The sequence below is a fragment of the Pseudophryne corroboree genome, chromosome 1 (genome assembly GCF_028390025.1).
Source record: "Pseudophryne corroboree isolate aPseCor3 chromosome 1, aPseCor3.hap2, whole genome shotgun sequence".
NCBI classification, from domain to species: domain Eukaryota; kingdom Metazoa; phylum Chordata; class Amphibia; order Anura; family Myobatrachidae; genus Pseudophryne; species Pseudophryne corroboree.
The window spans coordinates 74,669,145-74,691,889 of record NC_086444.1 but is presented as its reverse complement, the minus strand read 5'-3'; the positions used below and the strand labels follow the sequence as shown (position 1 = coordinate 74,691,889).

The 22,745-nt window shown below is 48.8% G+C and overlaps 1 protein-coding gene across 2 annotated transcripts in view; it reads right to left on the bottom strand.

The window, feature by feature from the left end:
- The window catches only part of RAI14 (retinoic acid induced 14), a 275,686-nt gene extending 259,389 nt beyond the window's left edge, over positions 1-16,297 (bottom strand). Inside the window, exon 1 of one of the 2 annotated variants that reach the window (XM_063960665.1) lies at positions 16,005-16,297. The gene's annotated coding sequence lies outside the window, so the exon portion shown is untranslated. The remainder of the gene's footprint in view (positions 1-16,004) is intronic. The other variant, XM_063960657.1, reaches the window with a different exon arrangement.
- Positions 16,298-22,745: the final 6,448 nt, after the last annotated feature.

The window sequence follows — 22,745 nt, the reverse complement described above, 5'->3', positions numbered from 1 at the left end:
GTGACAGGGCCAGGATAGGGGTAACAGGGCCAGCATAGGGGTAACAGGGCCAGGATAAGGGTGAAAGGGCCAGAATAAGGGTGGCAGGGCAAGGCCAGGGGTGACAGGGACATGACAGAACACAGGGCACGGGAGAGATTGGTATTAGGGACAAAACAGTGGTGACAGACAGATGTGTCTTACCGGAGTCACTGCTGCTGGCTGCTGCTGTTCCATTCCAACCTGTTGGGATCTGCTGCTGCTGGAGACTTGGCATGGCTGACTCTCTCAGGCTGGAGTCCTGCTTTCTCTGCCAGTCCGCATCCCTCCCCCCCTCCTCAGTCACACACAGCAGACCTCGCGCAGCTGCCGGGCACTGTGGTAAGGTGAGACTGGAAATGACTGGTTAGCCCCCAGGAGATGCTGCGGCTGGAGGGAGGAGGGGGTCATAGCATGCACGTGGCGCGGACCTCACGGCTTCCGGGCACTGTGGTAAGGGGAGACTGGGAGTGACTGGTTAGCTCCCAGGAGACGCTGCGGCTGGAGGGAGGAGTGGGTCAGAGCCTGCAAGCAGCTCGGATTTCTGCAGCGCTACCCGCCAGCTAAAGTGTGTGAATGAGCTGGGCGCACTCCACTGCGGGTGGCAGCGCTGCAGCTAGCGGTGGGGTTGCCGGGGCTGGAGATAACAGAGGCAGTATGGAACCTGCACAGCGGCAGGTGCCCCACTAAACTGCAGCTAAGAAGCGTGGAGTGTGTCAGAAAGTGACGCTCCTCCGCACCAGAGAGACCATGCTGAGTATGCCGATGTGGGGGGTCAAGCACACAGTGAGCCGGTGCCCGTCTGTCTGTATGACATACCCCTCACACACCCCCATACCTCCCAAATGTCCCGATTTTCGCGGGACAGTCCCATTTTTTGGGGTCTGTCCCGCTGTCCCACCCGCGGGTCGCAGTGTCCGGCGGTGGGGGGGGCAGTTGGAAAGCTCCTGTACTCGCTGTTCTGCTTAGCAGAGCAGCGGTGAATAGTGGAGACAGAGGGAGAGGGGGCATCAGGGGGTACGGATTACGGGGGGGGTTCCAGCAGCAGAGCCGGATTAAGGGGGGGGGGTGGCCAGGGGATACGTACCGTCGGCCCCACAGTTTTAGGGGGCCCCCCGGCTGGAGTAGCTCTGTCCCAGCTCAGAAGCTCCCCCCGTCCTGCCAGCAACAGCGGCAGCATTGTGCTACAGTCAGCACACGCTGCTGCATATTGGCAGGTCTGTGGTGTTGCAGGGAGGCAGCAGTCTCCCTGCTTTCTTCTCCCTGTGCGGGTGTGTAGGGGGAGCGACCACCTCCTCTGGATTTAGCCCTAGCTGAGGGGTCAAAATCCCATAAAAAAAATAAAAATCGGAATTTACACAAGGGGGCGTGGCCGCGCGGGCCGCAATTAGGCCACGCCCCCAACCCACAGCAGGCACAGCAATGAGATAGGGCTCCCCTGTCTCAAGTGCCCTGTGCCCCCCGGACTTATAATCAGCCCCTGGGGGCATGCCAGCAGCTCACAGAGCGCTGGGCAAGCCCCCTCACTGACGAAAACGGGGGCCCTCCCGTGAAGCCACGCCCCCTTTTCGCCGAGTGTGTTTCCCTCCTTCTGCCTGGAGAAAGCTCCTGCAGAAAGCTGGGAGGTATGCACCCCTGCCTGTGACATGCCCAATGCCCATGCTATCTGCTTCTGCTCCTAGTCTCCTGTAGATTTGGCCAGATCTCTGTGACTCATTTGAATAACTCCGCCCACTGTTGTGACTCCGCCCAGCGTTAGCAAATGAATCACAAGGTCACAGAATAGGGCTATTATATAGGAGATGTATGTATGTATGTATGTATGTATGTATGTATGTATGTATATATATATATATATATATATATATATATATATATATTGATTTCCCCCACTCACTGCACCAATTATGTGCCCCCCTCTCTTTTTTCAGCCCTCTGAGCTCTTCAGCAGGGGAGAGTCCGGGGAGCCAGCATTCTCTGCAGCTTCTGTGGAGAAAATGGCGCTGGTTAGTGCTGAGGGATCAAGCTCCGCCCCCTCCAGCGGCGGGCTTTGGTCCCGTTCTGTATCTGAAAATAATGGCGGAGAATCGTTTATTTATTGCCTCAGCAGCCTAATAACATCCTTTTGTGCCAAAACGAGGTTTATTGCTGCCCAGGGCGCCCCCCCTGCGCCCTGCACCCATCAGTGCCATGTGTGTGTGTGTGTTATGTGGGAGCAATGGCGCGCAGCTTACTGCTGCGCGCTTACTTCAGGAAGATCTGAAGTCTTCTGCCGCCTAACGTCTTCTTTCTTTTCTAATACTCACCCGGCTTCTTTTTTCCGGCATCTGTGAGGAGGATGGCGGCGCGGCTCCGGGACGAATTCCAGGGTGAGACCTGTGTTCCGACTCCCTCTGGAGCTAATGGTGTCCAGTAGCCTAAGAAGCAGAGCCCTCAAACTCTTAAGAAGTGGGTCTGCTTCTCTCCTCTCAGTCCCACGATGCAGGGAGTCTGTTGCCAGCAGAGCTCCCTGAAAATAGAAAACCTAACAAAAAATTTTTCACAGAAAACTCAGGAGAGCTCCCTGTAATGCACCCTATCTCCTCTGGGCACAAGATCTAACTGAGGTCTGGAGGAGGGGCATAGAGGGAGGAGCCAGTGCACACCATACTAGAAAGTTCTTTTAGGTGCCCATGTCTCCTGCGGAGCCCGTCTTTACCCCATGGTCCTTACGGAATCCCCAGCATCCTCTAGGACGTAAGAGAAATGACAGTTATGAGTTGATTGGCTGGTACTTTATCTCCATCCAAGGCTTAGGGGTAGATGTACTAAGCTGTGATAAAAGTGGAGAAGTGACCCAGTGGAGAAGTTACCCATGGCAACCAATCAGCTGCTCTGTATACTTTTATAGTATGCAAATTATAAATGTTACATCAATGCTGATTGGTTGCCATGGGCAACTTTTCCACTGGCTCACTTCTCCACTTTTATCACTGCTTAGTACATGCCCCGCTTAGTAAAAAGACCCCTTCTAATCAATCAGCTCATTTTAAAACACAGCCTGTAACATGGCAGTTTGGAGCTGACTGTTTGCTAATTTCTTTCTCTCCACTTTGGGGCATATTCAATAACTGTCGGAAGCTGCCGTCTTGTCGGAAAGACGTCAGCTTCCGACAGAAATAGGTCGGAAGGGGTTCTGACGTAATCATTAGAGGCAGTTTTTTTCCCCGACAAGTCAGGAATTCCCAACTTGTCGGAAAACACGTGGATCGGCGAAATAGCCGCTGATCCGCTTGCTTCTGTCGGAAAGGGGGCCAAATCCGACAGGTTTTGGCCCCCTTTCCGACAAACTCAATCCGACTTGAAATCAAGTCGGATTGAGGTGAGGAGACAGACGGGATGAACCTGTCCTGCCACGTTAACTGCTTTACTCTGCACTCCCCTGATATTCTCCACGGTAACCTACTGTCTCCACCTCCCCTTGCCTTCTCCCCCCCCCCTCCGGCCCTGCTATTTGCTCCTTGTTTACACATGCACAGCTAACGCGGCGGGACAGGTTAGTACATCCCGCGGGGAGCGGTGCGGCGGGCGGCTGGGGGAGCTGAGATCAGCTGTCAGCAGGGGGAGCTGGCGGCGGGGGGACATGTCTGCGGTGGTGGGGGGAGGCGCTGCAGGGAGAGAGCACCTCTCTCTCTCCCTGCAGTGCCTCTCCCCACCACCGCAGACATGTCCCCCCGCCGGCCTCCAATCTCAGCTCCCCCTGCCGCCGTCCAGCTTACCCCCGCTTCCCGCCCCCATTAATCCGCCCGCCGCCGCATTCTGACCCCCCCCCCCCACCGCTGCTGTCAGCGCATCGACAGCTTCTGACAGCAGCGGCAGGACAGGACCCTGTGTACGGCCAAATCCGACAGTCGTTTTTGGCTGTCCATTGAATAGGGGTTGTCGTATCCATTCCGACAACTGCATGTCGGAATGGATCTGACTCTTATTGAATATACCCCTTTATCACTATCCAAGTGTTAGTACATCTGACCCACAGAGGGGTATGGGTAAAATGCTAGTGCTCACTGGTTGCTGGAGACTTCATAGGCTGCTTTATCAAACACATCCCCTCAGGACCTAAAATGGCCGACCCCACAGCACATCGGAGTCAGGTACACTCTAAGGGCAAACAGAAGACCAAAACAAAGCGTAAAATTCCTCAAAGAAAATAAATTAAAATTTAATACAAAACATTCATTCAAATCTTCGCATTGAATAATTGCGGCTCTTTTTCCACACAGTAAAATTTGTGATTGTGAAATGTGTTTAATAGGATTCCAGGAAAATGATTAAAGCCAACATTAAATAAAATAAAAATAAAAACTCTCCCTGCGGGCCGCCACAGGAACCAGAGAGGGAAAAAAAAAGTTCCAGTGACTCATGTGCTAATTGGACAGGATGACACACCAAATCCGAAACGGACAACCCAGCACACAGAGGCAGAAATCCCCTCACGTAGCCTATGTCAGGCACACATAATCTCACATGGTACATTCACTGCATTTCACATCCATTCTCTTATTAAGTCATTATATTAATATGTGCAATAAACCAGAGCACCACACAGATAGCCTCTGACTCCCGGATGCCGGAAACCATTACAGGAGCTAGCATATTGCCTCAGATGTAATAGAGAAAAAATGGCATCTATAGTATGTTTCCTCATGAATCACACAAATGGGAACCGGCTGGAAAAATTATACATATATCTTGTGTTCTAACTTCTAGATGACTGGGAGAACATGAATGCAGGGTCCACTAGTTATGTGAAGATGATCGTTGTGGGGGATAATGGATGGCGGAACACATTTGGACAGGAAAATCAATTTGATGCCCCACCACACCCACGGCGGCACCACTGCAATTGAAAACACTCCGTCCTATAGATCTATTTCTCCGATTACAATTAATACTGTACATCATATTCCGCATGTCGGGCCAGAGTTGGGTGCTGCAGCCTCCGTGTGTGCGTCTTATGCCGGTATTGCTTCTGCGACTTTATGCTAATACTGCTACAAGCCCCTCCTGGTGTACATCTGTATGCGCAAGGACGAATACACCCCCTTTGGGCGCCTTTAAACACTTAGGGGGACATTTACTAAGCAGTGATAAGAGTGGAGAAGTTGCCCCATCAACCAATCAGCAGCTCTGTATAATTTTATAGTATGCAAATTATAGATGTTACTTCAGTGCTGACTGGTTGCCATGGGCAACTTCTCTATTGGCTCACTTCTCCGCTCTTGTCACTGCTTAGTAAATGTTCCCCAGAATTACAGTTGGTGTGTCCATAGACCCACCATCAGTGGCACCATCAAAACGTGCAGCAGCCTACATGAGGGGCAGATTGTCTGTATGCATGCGGGCCATATATGAATGACAATGCGTCACTGTACGCAACCCCTATAAGTGACACGCCAATAAAATGAGCCATCTCCGTACACCCGCTAAGCCACCTCCCAGTCACCCCCCAATATATTTTCAAAAGATTTCTGAGACTGTGCGTCTCAATCGTAACTCCGACTCTCTACATACGGAATCTGGACACGTTCACAGTATGGCTCTGAAAAAAAAATCCAACCACTGTGTCCAACGTTGCTGCTGTGTCCGTAGCTGCAACGCTGGCTTCATGTTTTATGCATTAGAGATCACAGTCGCACGCCAAGACGCCCTGGAGTCATGGAGGTTAGATCTCCAAAATACAAAGCGCATCAGTTAACAAGTTAAAGGCTATAAGTAAGCATGGCCTTGGGTATCCCGTCTCTAGGTCGACAAGACTTAGGTCGACAGTGTCTAGGTCGACCACTATTAGTCGACAGTAACTAGGTCGACAGGGACTCTAGTTAGAAATGTTCTAGGTCAAGAGGTCGACATCTTTTTTATTTTTTTTTACTTTTTCATACTTTACGATCCACGTGGACTACAATTGGGAACGGTAACCTGTGCCGTGCGCAGCGGTAGCGGAGTGAGGCACCTTGCCCGAAGTTTGGGTTCCCGGTCACTGTACTGGCGAAAACGACACCAAAAGAAGATTTAAAAACTCATGTCGACCTTTTGACCAGTCGACCTAGACCATGTCGTTCTAGATAACCTGTCGACCAATAGTGGTCGACATAGACACTGTCGACCTTCAATACCTCACCCTGGTCTTGTTGTAGGCTTCTTGCATGCCTTGTGTATGTTATGTATTCTGGGCCCAATTTAGATCTGATCGCAGCAGCAAATTTGTTAGCTAATGGACAAAACCATGGGGGGAAATTCTGAGTTGATCGCAGCCTCAAGTTTGTTAGCAATTGGGCAAAACCATGTGCACTGCAGGGGAGGCAGATATAACATGTGCAGAGAGTTAGATTTGGGTGGGGTGTGTTCAATCTGCAATCTAAACTGCAGTGTAAAACTAAAGCAGCCAAGAAACAAAATAACCCACCCAAATCTAACTCTCTCTGCACATGTTATATTTGCCCCCCCCCCCCCCCCCCTGCAGTGCACATGGTTTTGCCCAACTGCTAACAAAGGGGGTAATTCCAAGTTGATCGCAGCAGGACATTTTTTAGCAGTTGGGCAAAACCATGTGCACTGCAGGGGGGGGGGGGGGGGGGGGCAAATATAACATGTGCACTGCTGGGGAGGCAGATATAACATTTGCAGAGAGAGTTAGATTTGGGTGGGTTATTTTATTTCTGTCAAGGGTAAATACTGGCTGCTTTATTTTTACACTGCAAATTAGATTGCAGATTGAACACACCACACCCAAATCTAACTCTCTCTGCAAATGTTAAATCTGCCTCCCCTGCAGTGCACATGGTTTTGCCCAGTTGCTAACAGAATTCCTGCTGCGATCAACTTGGAATTACCCCCAAAGTTCCTGCTGCGATCAACTCAGAATTACCCCCCATGTGCAGTGCAGGTGGGGCAGATATAACATGTACAGAGAGAGTTAGATTTGGGTGGGGTGTGTTCAAACTGAAACCTAAATTGCAGTGTAAAAATAAAGCAGCCAGTATTTACCCTGCACAGAAACAAAATAACCCACCCAAATCTAACTCTCTCTGCACATGTTATATCTGCCCCCCCCTGCAGTGCACATGGTTATGCCCATTAGCTAACAAATTTGCTGCTGCTATCAGATCTGAATTACCCCCATTATACATATTATGCTTCATTTCTTGGCCTTATTGCATCTATGCTTCTGGAATTTATTTTATATTGTGCCTTTGTGTGTTCTGTCTTTTGCTTCTATGACCTGTACAGTTTATGCACAATGCTGTACTTCCTCGTTGTATGTGAGGCGTATTGTGGCACCTTATAAACCATAATACCAGCATTGTTTCATATCAAACTCATTATTTTACAGAAACATTATATTAGATTTTACAAGATCCCTGTAATACAGTCTAGATAAACAAGTATCATATAAGCAGAGAGAAACCCATGGCATAAACTGGGTTATCAGTTAATGCTGATCTCTAATTGCCTTAAGCAAGAGTCCTGCTAATTATCTAAATAACCTGTAATCCAGGGATTTGTCTTGTGCCCTGTGCATCGTAAAGTGTCTCTCCTGTGAGAGTTACACATTTATGTAGGAGTCTCTTGTAGGGTGTAGACTGACGGGATGTAGTTGGTATCACAGCAGTCAGAATGCCGACGCGAGAATCCCGGACACAAGTATACCGGAGAGGTTATGGTCAGGCTGTGGGGAGAGGGAGGGTTAGGCTGCGGGGAGGGAGGGTTAAGCTGTGGGGAGGGAGGGGTTAGGCTGCGGGGAGGGAGGAGTTAAGGTTAGGCTGCGGGGAGGGAGGGTTAGGCTGTGGGGAGGGAGGGGTTAGGGTCAGGCTGTGGGGAGAAAGTGTTAGGCTGCGGGGAGGGAGGGTTAGGGTTAGGCTGTGGGGAGGGAGGGGTTAGGGTTAGGCTGCGGGGAGGGAGGGGTTAGGGTCAGGCTGCGGGGAGGGAGAGGTTAGGGTCAGGCTGTGGGGAGGGAGGGGTTAGGGTTAGGCTGCGGGGAGGGAGGGGTTAGGGTTAGGCTGCAGGGAGGGAGGGGTTAGAGTTAGGCTGCGGGGAAGGAGGGTTAGGGTTTGGCTGTGGGGAGGGAGGGTTAGGCTGTGGGGAGGGAGGGAGGGGTTAGGGTTAGGTTGTGGGGAGGGAGGGGTTAGGGTTAGGCTGTGGGGAGAAAGTGTTAGGCTGCGGGGAGTGTTAGGGTTAGGCTAGGACGGAAGGTTAGGTTAGGCTGCAGGAAGGAAGTGTAAGGCTCTGGGGGAGGGTTAGGGTTAGACTTTGGGGAGAAAGTGTTAGGCTGCGGGGAGGGAGGGAGGGTTAGGCTCGGACGGAAGGTTAGGTTAGGCTGCAGGAAGGAAGTGTTAGGCTCTGGGGGAGGGTTAGGGTTAGACTGTGGGGTGGGGAAGTTAGGCTGTGGGGAGAAAGTGTTAGGCTGTGGGGAGGGAGGGGTTAGGGTTAGGCTGCGGGGAGGGAGGGGTTAGGGTTAGGCTGTGGGGAGAAAGTGTTAGGCTGCGGGAAGGGAGGGTTAGGGTTAGGCTGAGGGAAGGGAGTGTTAGGGTTAGGCTAGGACGGAAGTGTTAGGCTCTGGGGGAGGGTAAGGGTTAGACTGTGGGGTGGGGAGGTTAGGCTGTCGGGATGCCGTTGTCAGAATTCTAACTTCCGGCATCCTGTACTCAACCCATGCCTGACAATGTAAATTAACCGATGGAGAGTAACTGCTTGTAACACAGCGATAGGTAACCTGGTTGGTGGCTCTTTAACCTTAAAAAGTGCCACACACACTAAGTTACTACTAAAATTAAGGGTAAATGAATTCATTTATTCAATGAAAAAGACACCTACTGTATATGCATACTTGCCAACCTTTGGGAGGGTCAATTAGGCTGGCACTGCAGGGGAGGTGGGTTGTCAAGAGCAAGTGGGTTACGTGTGCCGGGCGCAAGTGTATTATTGTGGCTAGGCTCCCAACTCTACAACTCCATGATTACTGGCATTCTGAAGCAGGGTCTGAGTTATGATGACTCAATTCACAGTGAATGGCGTCACTGGTCGACTGGACCATCAATTTTACTCGTGGACACGGGGCAAGCGGGCTACAGATGACTTGCCCACTCATACAGTATTTTTGGAGGCCCGGATAATGACCCGGGAGCGCATGCCTATACGTAATAATATACAAGCAGGACTTTTAAAGGGTGTAGTATGAGTTGTCAGCGGCCGGGTTCCCGGCGGCCAGCATACCGGCGCCAGGATCCCGACCGCCAGCTTGCCGACAGCGGGGCGAGCGCAAATGAGCAATCTATTCTCCTTCCATAGGGGTCGGGGACCCCTAAGAGGGAGAAAAGGTGTCGGTATGCCGGTTGTCGGGATTCCGGCGCCGGTATACTGTGCGCCGGGATTCCAACAGCCGGTATACTGTACACCACCCCTTTTAAACAGGCATTATAAAGGTAGAACAACAAAGGAGGAATGATCAGGTGGTACAACTGAAGGCTTGAGGGACTACTTTCACTTTCTGCTTTAGCAGAGCAGCGGTATATAGATGCTGTGCGGGAGAGATGGACAGGAAACACGGAGCATTTCCCGCTGGGCATACCCCCATAGTGACAAAGATGGGAGTAGGCTTGCCTTCGCAGCATTCCCATGAGGCCACACCCCCTAGCCACACCTCCTAATTCCCGCTTTACATCAGCACAAAGTTGGGAAGGAACAGTATGTAATATATAATATACAACTGTACGGTGTGTACTTATTGCATTGTTCCAATGTCCAAAAAGGTTAGAGGAGCCCATTTAACAAAACTGCCCCAAAAAATGGTTGTACAGTTCCATTATAGATCAGAATAATGAGAACAGACCACTCCAGACAAGAAGTACATTTTTGAATGAAAAAAATAATATGGCACCTCTATAAATTTGGGTCAAGTGAAGCAATGTGTTATCCCATTCCGCCCCAGGGCAGAATCCCCAGGCCAGAGGGGCATCAGCCCGCAGCACTGGCGAGATAGAAATAAATAACTGTTTTCTTGTTTTTAAATCTAAGTTACAGTATAGCAGTGATGGGGCGTTAATAATTAACAGTCTTCTCCGTGCCCCTGGTACTGTATGTTGGTAAATATATATTTGCACTTCATGTATATAGGATTTAATAGGTGTGTCAATGAGGAATCATACACCCTATTCCACCACATATTTAATACGAGAGCGGCTGATAATCACCGGTCAGCCAGATGGCATTACAAAGGGCTGATAAAATGTCCCAGCAGGCAGATGAGAGGTCAGGATAATCCACGTTTATTTTAATGAGGTCAGAAAGAAGGAATAGCCAAATGTTATATTCCACATGTCCTGTCCGGTGGCTTCTGGTGACTGCAGGATGTTACTAAATTATTTGGCAATGTGCAGCGAGGAACAATATACTGTATGTCACAGAGGTTCCCCACGGCGGTCCTCAAGGCACCCCAACAGTCCAGGTTTTAGGTATATCCATGGCTCAGCAGAGATGGTTAAATCAAATCGACTAAGGTGCTAATACAGGAGCAGATGTATGAAGCCGGGAGAAGGGATAAAGCAATCATAAGCGCAAGGTGATAACGCACCAGCCAATCATTAAGGGTTTGAAAAATGACAGTTAGGAGCTGATTGGCTGGTGCGTTATCACCTTCCATTTATCACTTCTACAGGCTTAATACATGTGCCCCTAAGTCACCTGTGGCCAAGTATGGATACATTTACAACCAGGACCGTTGGGGTGCCTTGAGGACCGTGTTTGGGAACCTCTGATATATGACATTCCAAGAACTGTATCTCCTCCGTAACTTCATACAGTACATTTTACCAAATTATCTAATATAAAAAAAGTGAAAACGTGTCCTTCTGTCTGTATTTCTATACAAATCCACAGTTTACAAGTGAAGATTGTGAAATTTTACATACAAGCGTATTAAAACACAGCGGAGGCAACTAAAACAATTAGAAATCCCTAGCACCCCTATAGGGGCAGACAGCAGCACAGAGTATATCAGGAAACCACATAACTCTGTAATTGCTGGAGCAATGTACTCAAAAATTGGTACACATCTGCCTTACAATCTGGCAACAAACACTGTGGGGGTAAGACACCCCTAGCACCCCTAGGGGTGATTCCGCAGCACAGAGATTTTCAGCAGACAGCATAAGTCTGGAATGCCTGAAGCAATTTACACCAAACTTGGTACACATATGACTTACACTCTGGGAACAAACACTGTGGGGGTAACACACCCCTATCACCCCTAGGGGTGGGCCAGCAGCACAGAGTATATCAGGACATGCGTGATATGTCAGTGATGACAGGGCTGCATGGGACAGGGGCAGTGACATGATGTGAGGAGGGGATTGGAGGTAGCACAAACCCACACACTGACAGTTATATAGTGGAAGTAGCACGGTCCCCCAGCAGCACAGAGTATATCAGAAGATACATAATGTGCTGCACTATATCAAACTGTAAAAAGATCGGACACTGACATGATGTGAGGAGGGGAATGGAGGCAGCAGAAAGCCACAGACTGAGAGGTGTATAGTGGGAAGAGCAGGGTCCCTTGGGGGACCAAAAAGGGGTCCGGCCACTACACAAAGTGCGTCAGGGAAGCAAGATATGCCTATATACTAGATCTCCAACCAACGTAAATTAACAAACAACTATCATTCTAATTTACCATCCTCATCCCGTAGCGAAGCACAGGTATTCAGCTATCTACAATGTTATTTATACTGTGTGTTTAATATTTACATTTATTTTTGTAAAAAGACATTCTTAAAAACCAGGGAAACGCCGGGTACTCAAGCTAATATATATATTATATACATATACAGATAAGAGCTATCCTTGTTTTATTTTATTCTTAAGGTTATGACCCTCAGCACTATTGATCTGCATCTTAATAACTGGCCAGTGGATATATAGAGGCGTCGAACACATAACAAAATTGCAACAGCTAAAAGCTCAATATGACTTGAGAAGCTGTACCAGAGAGACAGTTGGTGGCACTGTGGGTGAAATGTATTACAGTAAGTCTTGGAGAGAGAGAGAGAGAAAGTACCAACCAATCAGCTCCTGTCACTTTTCAAAACACAGCCTGTAAAATGGCAGTAAGTAGCTGATTCTCCACTTTATCTCTCTCCAAGGCTTGATACATCTCCCCGTCATGTATTCTGCAACAAAATTAATTTGCTGAATGAGGAGTTTCAGTTATTGAAAAATTTGAGCAAATGATTTAAGGAGATTGTGTTATAAAGATTGGATTGAAGAATCGTTAATTCGGGGGAAACTTGCAGAGATGGTGAATCTCTTGTTTATGTCTGGGGCCCCATTAGTCAGGACATGTGAGAGCCCTATGCCGGATGTCACATTAATAGGATGATACTTTAAGTACAAAATGACTGAACATCAATTGGAACAATTCACCGAGCGTTAGTGGTAAATAATATCTATAATTATACAGTATATATACGCTTTGTAGCTTGTTTATCACAGTTGGGCAGCAACCTGTAGTCAGGAGAGACTGTTGTGTAGTCTCTGGGTGTGTGATTATACAGCTAAGCCGGGATGCGATTATTATTATACACAGATGTAAAAGATTTTACAGGGTGGGACATGAATCCTCAGTTTTATTACCGTGTTTAAGGCCTCTTAATAACTCTAAATAGGACTGTAAACTTGGTCTTCATTCTAGAAGTGAACTTGGAGACAGCTGTAGAACTTAAGTGTCTTCCTCACTTAAGGGTACAGCAAGACATCTTCCAGCTCTAGCAGGGAATGACAGATCAGGCTCATTACACACTGGCATTAAACATTACTAGCTGTTTTAGCACAGTCGTGGGATTTACAGCCCGGCTGCAGCCCCCGAGATTAACGGACAGAGCTATTCAATAAGCATCCTATAAGCTTGTGTGGTAACCCTATTTTCCATGTACAGGGGGTAATTCAATTAGCGTTTGGGTTTATCCCGCCACTAATTGCTGCGCCGGACCTATTCAATTAGCGGGGTTTACCAGAGTTGGACTGAACCTCGGAATTAAATCGGGTCATGCGCAGGGAAAAAAAAAAAAGATTACGCATTTTACGCGGAATCAGTGGATTTGTGCGTGTGAATGCCGTTTTTTTGGCGACTTTCCCCGTGCCACAGGGATTTTTGCCGGCAATTAGTCACGATGTAAACCCGGCGGATAGTTGAATACCCACCGTGTGTCCACAGCTATGGGTTAACCACTCACAAGCATCTGAAGTAAGTACTGAAAGCCCTACTTACCTCCTGAGGTGCGAACAGAAATCGCCCCTTCAGGGTGTAACTTAATAACCGTGGACACTTAACCAGGGATCTATAAGCCTGCAGTAGGTGAAGCAGGTAATTGAATTGTTGCCCATAAATGGGCACGGAAGCTATACTTTACAGTGAACCCAAATAGGATACTGACTGTCCTATGTAAACGTGAACCATCCACAAAGCCTCCCACCCATGACTGCAAGTGTTGGGTACCATACAGCATGACGTTTGAGATGTGGTGCTGCCAGTAGGCAACTATCCTTAATAAAAGTCATGGGTGGTCATTCCGAGTTGATCGCTAGCTGCATTCATTCGCTGAGCAGCGATGAGGTAAAGAAACGTCACTTCTGCGCATGCGGCGCAATGCACACGCGCGTCGTACTAGTACAACGAACGATGTAGTTTCACACAAGGTCTAGTGAAGCTTTTCAGTCGCACTGGTGGCCGCAGAGTGTTTGACATGAAGTGGGCGTTTCTGGGTGTCAACTGACCGGTTTCAGGGAGTGTTCGAAAAAACGCAGGCGTGCCAGGAAAAACGCAGGCGTGGCTGGGCGAACGCAGGGCGTGTTTGTGACATCAAAACAGGAACTGAACAGTCTGAAGTCATCGCAAGCGCTGAGTAGGTTTTGAGCTACTCTAAAACTGCACACAAAAAAAAAAAACTTTGTAGCCGCTCTGCGATCCTTTCGTTCGCACTTCTGCCAAGCTAAAATACACTCCCAGTGGGCGGCGGCATAGCGTTTGCACGGCTGCTAAAAACTGCTAGCGAGCGAACAACTTCGGATTGACCCCCCTGGGCCTTTGATTAAATGATAATTTATTTATTTTTGCTTCTGCTTAATATGCCCTACCCATACGTTCTACGCTCACATGTGCTCCAGCGATAAGCATGCGCAGGTATGGGAAATACAGAGCCGTACGTAATCTCCGTTGTACCTCCACTTGTAGCTGGAGGGGTGTAACTGGGTGGCAATGGGAAACATAGGCATAGTTTATCAAGGACATGTCCATGCAACAGCTATTAATGCATGTGTAATTACACCTGGATTCAGGAGGATCTGTTGCACCAAGGACAGGCTGGCGCAAGTGCACACTGGTAATGAAGACGTCTATGAAACTAAAGCGTACAGATTGTGGCAACCTCGCCGCAGAGATCCAACAACTGAGCGTATGACAAATAAGCGCCTTAAGGCCAACTTGTGTGCGCTCTGGGTCAGCCCCACTCTAATTAAAAAAATTCAGTGGAGTGAAAGGAGAAAGAGGCCTGAGTATCCCATTAATACGGACACGTCTTCTCACCATGCGTATAAATCTGGACTGTTTATGCTCCGTGACCCCTCAGAATTAAATACCAGGCCTCCGAGTCTCCTCTCCATTTTGCCTAATTATATAGAAGGCTCACACGAACCCTATTCTGTTCTCCTCTTTCCCCTGTGCCAAGTGCAGGCCATACACTAACTTAGTTATGCCTTACCCCACTAATATCCACCACCAAAAGCGCCATTCTCACTAAGATGCCATACTGTATTATTTACACCGTTCCATTCATATAACACAGCGCTGTGCAAGCAGGTGTCCAGTGCGGAAGGACTAAACACAAACATATAGAAGTGGATTTCCCACATCATCAATAAAACTAAAGTGCCCTAAAAGGGTGCTTCACAAACATTAGGCCGCCACGGAGCAGAGCAAACGCCGCAATGAGTACAGCACAATGTAGCCCTATAGCAGGTCCTGCAGCAAGCATGGTAGAACATGACTATACAAAAGGTGTAGCTAGGAAAGTACTGCCACATACCTGAGCGTATGACACAGCAGCACATGCCTTAATAAAATATTTATTCTCAATACTGCTCACACACAGTTCTGTCTGACTTTCTGTGTAATTAGCCCAGCCAAGCTGACGCGCTCTGATGCCTGACACAAGATGACAATAAAATAAATACAAAATAAATAAATAAGCCAAAGTCATTTGGGGTCTTTAAAGAGGTTTCTAAAAAGTCTATATATTTACAGTTGGTAGTTTCGGATATAAACCCTAGTGTATCGCCTGCATCAAAAGTCACATATAGAAGCGTTGCAGAGGAGTACATACAGTATGGCCATCTGTAAGTGACAGTTCTCCTGGTGACATCTAACTGAAGACTTGGAGCTTACTACAGGGATCATAGTTTCATCAAATAAAACTTGTACATTATGTCACATGAATGTAACACAATTCAGCAATGTAACATTGACATCCTGGCACCTCTAGGAATTCCCAGCTGGGGGCTAAAACAAGGAGCTGCTGCAGAATATCTTTGGAACCTCTGGGACATGGTTCCAAGTAACTTCTGCAATCATCCTAAACGTTGCCTGCTAAGATGTTCTGCAGCAGCTGAGTTACATGATTGCTGGCTAGGCTGACCTATATACTTGTATTGTAATGACTGGGCTGCACATGGGGGGCAATTCCCAGCCATTTGCCTACAGCCTGGCAGTGCTCCTCTGAACCATATGGTCTCTGCAGTTTCCTCTTTCTACCCCCAGCAGCTCACCCTCTTCATACCTCATTGTCCAGACACAAGAAGATGGGTAGAGTCTGCAGCCCAGGCACCAAGCCCCAGTTCCAGCATAGTCCCAACACAATGACCCCATTCAGCCCCCTGTTCCCTACAATGTGCCTTACCCAGAGCAGTGTTCTCCTGCTTCCTCGGCTATTCCACAGGCTGCTGCTGCTGGCTGGAGAGGTGCCTGATCCCTGGCACATGACAGGAGGGCAGGGGAGCTGGTAATGCCGCCTGGCGATGTGCCTCCCAGCTCAGGAGCACCCTGCCTGCCTCTGCTCCCACTCCTCACTGCTACTTGCCGGCTTCTGATCCCCTCACATAACTCCGTGTCCTGATCTTTGTACTTTTCTTGTCTTTTGTTTGCAGTTTGAAACCAGCAGGCTGGAGGTTCTCCGGCGCCACCTAGTGGCCTATCCGCGCCAGCGCCGCTGTGCACAGTGCCACTGTCACAAGCAAGGAGTGGCCAGCAGTAACAAAGGTGGTGTATTCCGCCAGCAGGAATGTTATAGCTGCTACATCCCTCTCCTCCACCCTATGATGCTGCTGCAGTGGTTTAGTCCACTCCAGTCCTGTACACTGGCCCTCATTCCGAGTTGTTCGCTCGCAAGCTGCTTTTAGCAGCTTTGCACACGCTAAGCCGCCGCCTACTGGGAGTGAATCTTAGCATAGTAAAATTGCGAACGAAAGATTAGCAGAATTGCGAATAGACACTTCTTAGCAGTTTCTGAGTAGCTCCAGACTTACTCGGCATCTGCGATCAGTTCAGTCAGTTTCGTTCCTGGTTTGACGTCACAAACACTCCCAGCGTTCGCCCAGACACTCCCCCGTTTCGTCAGACACTCCCGCGTTTTTCCCAGAAACGGCAGCGTTTTTTCGCACACACCCATAAAACGGCCAGTTTCCGCCCAGAAACACCCACTTCCTGTCAATCACATTACGATCAGCAGAACGAAGAAAAAACCTCGTAATGCCGTGAGTAAAATACCTAACTGCATAGCAAATTTACTTGGCGCAGTCGCACTGCGGACATTGCGCATGCGCATTAGAGACTAATCGCTTCGTTGCGAAAAAAAAATAACGAACGATCAACTCGGAATGACCACCACAGCCGGTAACTCACCCTCCAGTGCTGTACACAGCCCGCATCTCACCCTCCAGTGCTGTACACTGCCTGCATCTCACCCCCCAGTGCTGTGCACAGGCCGCATCTCACCGTACAGTGCTGTACACTGCCTGCATCTCACCCTCCAGTGCTGTACACTGCCTGCAACTCACCCTCCAGTGCTGTACACTACCTGCAACTCACCGTACAGTGCTGTACACTGCTTGCATCTCACCCTCCAGTGCTGTACACTGCCTGCATCTCACCCTCCAGTGCTGTACACTGCCTGCAACTCACCCTCCAGTGCTGTACACTACCTGCAACTCACCATACAGTGCTGTACACTGCTTGCATCTCACCCTCCAGTGCTGTACACTGCCTGCAACTCACCCTCCAGCATACCTCCCAACATGACCCTCTCCAGGAGGGACACAATGCCACAAAATAGTACCCCCAATTCAAATTATGCCACACAGTAGTGCAACTTTATTCACATTATATCATGCAATAGTGTCCCTTCTACATGTTACATCACACAGTAGTACCACTTTACCTAATATACGTTACTCCTCACAGTAGTGCCCCTTATTCACATTACATCACACTGAATTGCTCCTTATTCACATTACACAACACTATATTGCTCTTTTCACATTAGACCACACAGTAGTGCAATTTGTACACATTACGCCACACAGTAGAGCACCTTATACACATAATGCCACACATTAGTAATGCATTTATACACATACCACACAGTAATGCCCCTCACACATATGACATTATTAAATGTCCTTATAAACATAATGCGCCTTACACATTATGCCAACCTTTAGCAATGCCCTTATACACATAATGTCCCTTACACATATGCCGCACTTTATTATTGCCCTTATGCACACATAGTGCCCCTTACACATATGCCGAACACTATTGCACAACCAACCCACCCGCACACAGCACTCACATGTCTGCTAACACTGTGACCTCTGCCTCTGCTTGGATACAGATGTCTCAATATGCCATGCAGCAGGAGATGCCTGGGGTGAGTCAGCTGGCAGCTCCCGGCCAGCTCTAACATCTTATTTGCATTGCTATGTGACTTGGACACACAAGCAACTTCTGCTTATTAAAATTATATGTGGCATACCCAAGGCTGCCATCAGAAATGATGGGGCCCAGGACTGACCCTCGCAAGACAAGGCCCACTCACCACCACCACACAATGTCCCATTCCTGCACTCCCCAAACTTAACCTTTTGTAGGGGCCCGGGTGGTTGCAGTCAGGATGGATCAGGGAGCCAGGTCAGTTGCCTGCCTGCGTATCGGCAGGCAGCCATGGAGGAGAGAGCCGTGGACATATTCTTACTACAGAGAGCCGGCCGAGAGCCAATCATAGCCGGCAGCCAAACAGGAGCTGCCACTGTACCCACCGCCCCGCCCCCCCTTGATGGCGGGCCTGGGCATGCCTGTATTCTGTGTGCGACTGTGGCTGTATCTGCATACAGAATGCTACATTACAGTGAATTCCAGGAATGCACTCTAATGTGGCATTTCATATGCAGATAAAGCCGCAGTCACACACAGAATATAAGCATGCTGCATATCATTTTATTCAGCAGAAGCTGCTTGTGCCCTTGGGCATTACAAATACCCTAAGCATTGCCTAGTTTGCCGATGCCTAGTGCCAGTGGCGTAAGTTCATCCCAGTTGGCCGGATGCAAGATAAATATTGGTGTGTGTCCCCATCATATATAGATAAATATATATATATATATATATATATATACCGGTATATATATATATATATATATATATATACTGTAGATAGATAGACTGTAGATAGAAATTATAATTCTAACTATATGAAGTTACGTGTAATTGTCAGAGAAGTAACCTCTTATAGTTGGGATTCTCATGCTTCCTATATAGGAGCAAATAGCTCCATCAGTATGGTGTCTGCTTCCAGTATAATAGGTCGTGGGTTCTAATCCTGAGTATGACACTTTTAAAATGTGCGTCTATAATAAAGAGGGTGTGACTTGTAAGGTGCAGGGACTAGTGTGGGAGGGGAGTCGGCCACAGAAGAGACAGTGTTGGCTGTTAATTAACTTAACTGAATGGTGTCGCTGATCATGGAATGGGAGGAGAGGTGCCCCCCTACAGAGCAGGAACCCATCGCCAGCCGACTCCGTTGCCTCCCACAGTGCCGGGTCTGCTGACAAGGCTATATAAAGGGAATTTCCGGTAGACTGCAAGCTTTGCCGAAATTGTCCAAGAGCTGGGCTGGCTGAATACTCCCGGCATGCTGTCAGTGATTAGGCTGTGTTTCCAGTCATGCAGTATTGTGCATGTGACCAATCATGACACATGTATATGATGTCAGGTATATGATGTCAGATGCACACAGAGAAAGTGAGATATTCTAGTGTACTTTTTTACAGTGTTTTTTTAAATTTTGTATAACATCCACCTACAGTACCTCAAACTCCAATCAGGCGGGATGGGTGTGTGTATGTGTGTGTGTGGGGGGGTGGTGGTAGTGGGGGAGTGTTATTTTAAGTACAGCGTGTAACATCACACTAATGTGTAGTTGCCTACCCTCCCTTATGCTGCAGGTGATTCCCTGAAATAGTAGCATTCTCCCTGACTCCATGAATAGACCAGCAATATCCCTGATTGCACCTTACCCCCATTATATAGTTGTTACATTCTTGGGGGGGAATAAACCAGAGATAAATACATTCAAATCATACCTACTTACCTACTTCCTGCCTGCTCTCTCTGGGAGAGAGCAGCCAGGTCGGCTCAGTAGGGGGACAGGGCAGGGCACAGCCGTAACTAGGTGTGGGCGGATGGTGCGTTGCACACAGCGCATTTGCGCTGTGGGCGCACCATCAGCATCCACCACCACTATAATACAGTATATCACAGCAGCGTTGCGCCCAGCACCTTCTTTGCTGGACGCCACAACTGCTGATTTACTGTACGTTACAGGCGGCAGCAGCAGCGCTCCCCGTTTCCCCCTCCTGCCTCGACTCCAGAAGCGCGCTGCGCGCTATACACCTCGGGTTAGGAGGACACGCCTCTGGCTTCTCCTGGCGGGGAGCTGTGCGGCGGATGCTAGGGCTTTAACTAGCGGGCCGCAGCAGCTCCATACCTTGTTACATCCCCTGCCGCTGCCACGGCCACCCAACCTCCCAAGAACAGCAGCTCTGAGCCTCCGACACCGCCGATGGGTGAGTGCAGCTATGTGAACTCATGCTCTGCCAGACCTGCACATTCACACTATACAGCCATACACACTGACACTATGCAGCCATACACACCGACACTATGCAGCCATACACACCAACACTATGCAGCCATACACACTGACACTATGCAGCCATACACACTGACACTATGCATACTCACACTATGCAGCCATACACACTGACACTATGCAGCCATACACACTGACACTATGCATACTGACACTATGCAGCCATACACACTGACACTATGCAGCCATACACACTGACACTATGCAGCCATACACACTGACATTATGCATACTCACACTATGCAGCCATACACACTGACACTATGCAGCCATACACACTGACACTATGCATACTCACACTATGCAGCCATACACACTGACACTATGCAGCCATACACACTGACACTATGCATACTCACACTATGCAGCCATACACACTGACACTATGCAGCCTTACACACTGACACTATGCATACTCACACTATGCAGCCATACACACTGACACTATGCAGCCATACACACTGACACTATGCAGCCATACACACTGACACTATGCATACTCACACTATGCAGCCATACACACACACACACTATGCACACTCACACTATGCAGCCATGCACACTCACACTATGCAGCCATGCACACTCACACTATGCAGCCATGCACACTCACACTATGCAGCCATACACACTGACACTATGCAGCCATACACACTGACACTATGCATACTCACACTATGCAGCCATACACACACACTGTGCACACTCACACTATGCAGCCATACACACTCACACTATCCAGCCATACACACTCACACTATGCAGCCATACACACACACTATGCACACTCACACTATGCAGCCATACACACTCACACTATCCAGCCATACACACTCACACTATGCAGCCATACACACACACTATGCACACTCACACTATGCAGCCATACACACTCACACTATGCAGCCATACACACACTATGCAGCCATGCACACTAACACTATGCAGCCATACACACTGCCACTATGCAGCCATACACACTGCCACTATGCAGCCATACACACTGCCACTATGCAGCCATACACACTGACACTATGCATACTCACACTATGCAGCCATATACACTCACACTATGCAGCCATACACACTGCCACTATGCAGCCATACACACTGACACTATGCAGCCATACACACTGCCACTATGCAGCCATACACACTGACACTATGCAGCCATACACACACTATGCAGCCATGCACACTAACATTATGCAGCCATACACACTCACACTATGCAGCCATACACACTGCCACTATGCAGCCATACACACACTATGCAGCCATGCACACTAACACTATGCAGCCATACACACTCACACTATGCAGCCATACACACTGCCACTATGCAGCCATACACACTGACACTATGCATACTGACACTATGCAGCCATACACACACACTATGCACACTCACACTATGCAGCCATACACACTCACACTATGCAGCCATGCACACTCACACTATGCAGCCATGCACACTTACAGTATGCAGCCATGCACACACTATGCAGCCATGCACACTAACACTATGCAGCCATACACACTCACACTATGCAGCCATGCACACTAACACTATGCAGCCATACACACTCACACTATGCAGCCATACACACACTATGCAGCCATGCACACTAACACTATGCAGCCATACACACTCACACTAGGGTTCACTACGGCTGGCCGGCGGTCAGGCTCCCGGCGACCAGCATCCCGGCGCCGGGAGCCCGACTGCCGGCTTACCGACAGCGTGGCGAGCGCAAATGAGCCCCTTGCGGGCTCGCTGCGCTCGCCACGCTACGCGCGCCACACTATTTTATTCTCCCTCTATGGGGGTCGTGGACCCCCACGAGGGAAAATAAGTGTCGGTATGCCGGCTGTCGGGCTCCCGGCGCCGGTATACTGAGCGCCGGGAGCCCGACCGCCGGCATACAGAAGACCACCCCTCACACTATGCAGCCATGGGGGGATGCTGTCTGGCGTAATGTGTAAACAGGGGACGCTGTCTGCCGTAATGTGTAAAAAGGGGGACGCTGTCTGCCGTACTGTGTAAAAAGGCGGACGCTGTCTGCCGTACTGTGTAAAAAAAGGGGACGCTGTCTGCCATAATGTGTAAAAAGGGGACGCTGTCTGCCGTAATGTGTAAAAAAGGGGACGCTGTCTGCCGTAATGTGTAAAAAAGGGAACGCTGTCTGCCGTAATGTGTAAAAAAAGGGGACTCTGTCTGCCGTAATGTGTAAAAAAGGGGACGCTGTCTGCCGTAATGTGCAAAAAAAGGGGACGCTGTCTGCAGTAATGTGTAAAAAGGGGACTCTGTCTGCTGTAATGTGAAAAAGGGGCACTACCTGGTGTGGTGGCACTACTGTGCGGCGTAATTTGAATAATGGAGACTACTGTGCACCATTGTATAAATTAATATTATTTTGTGGCCACACCCCT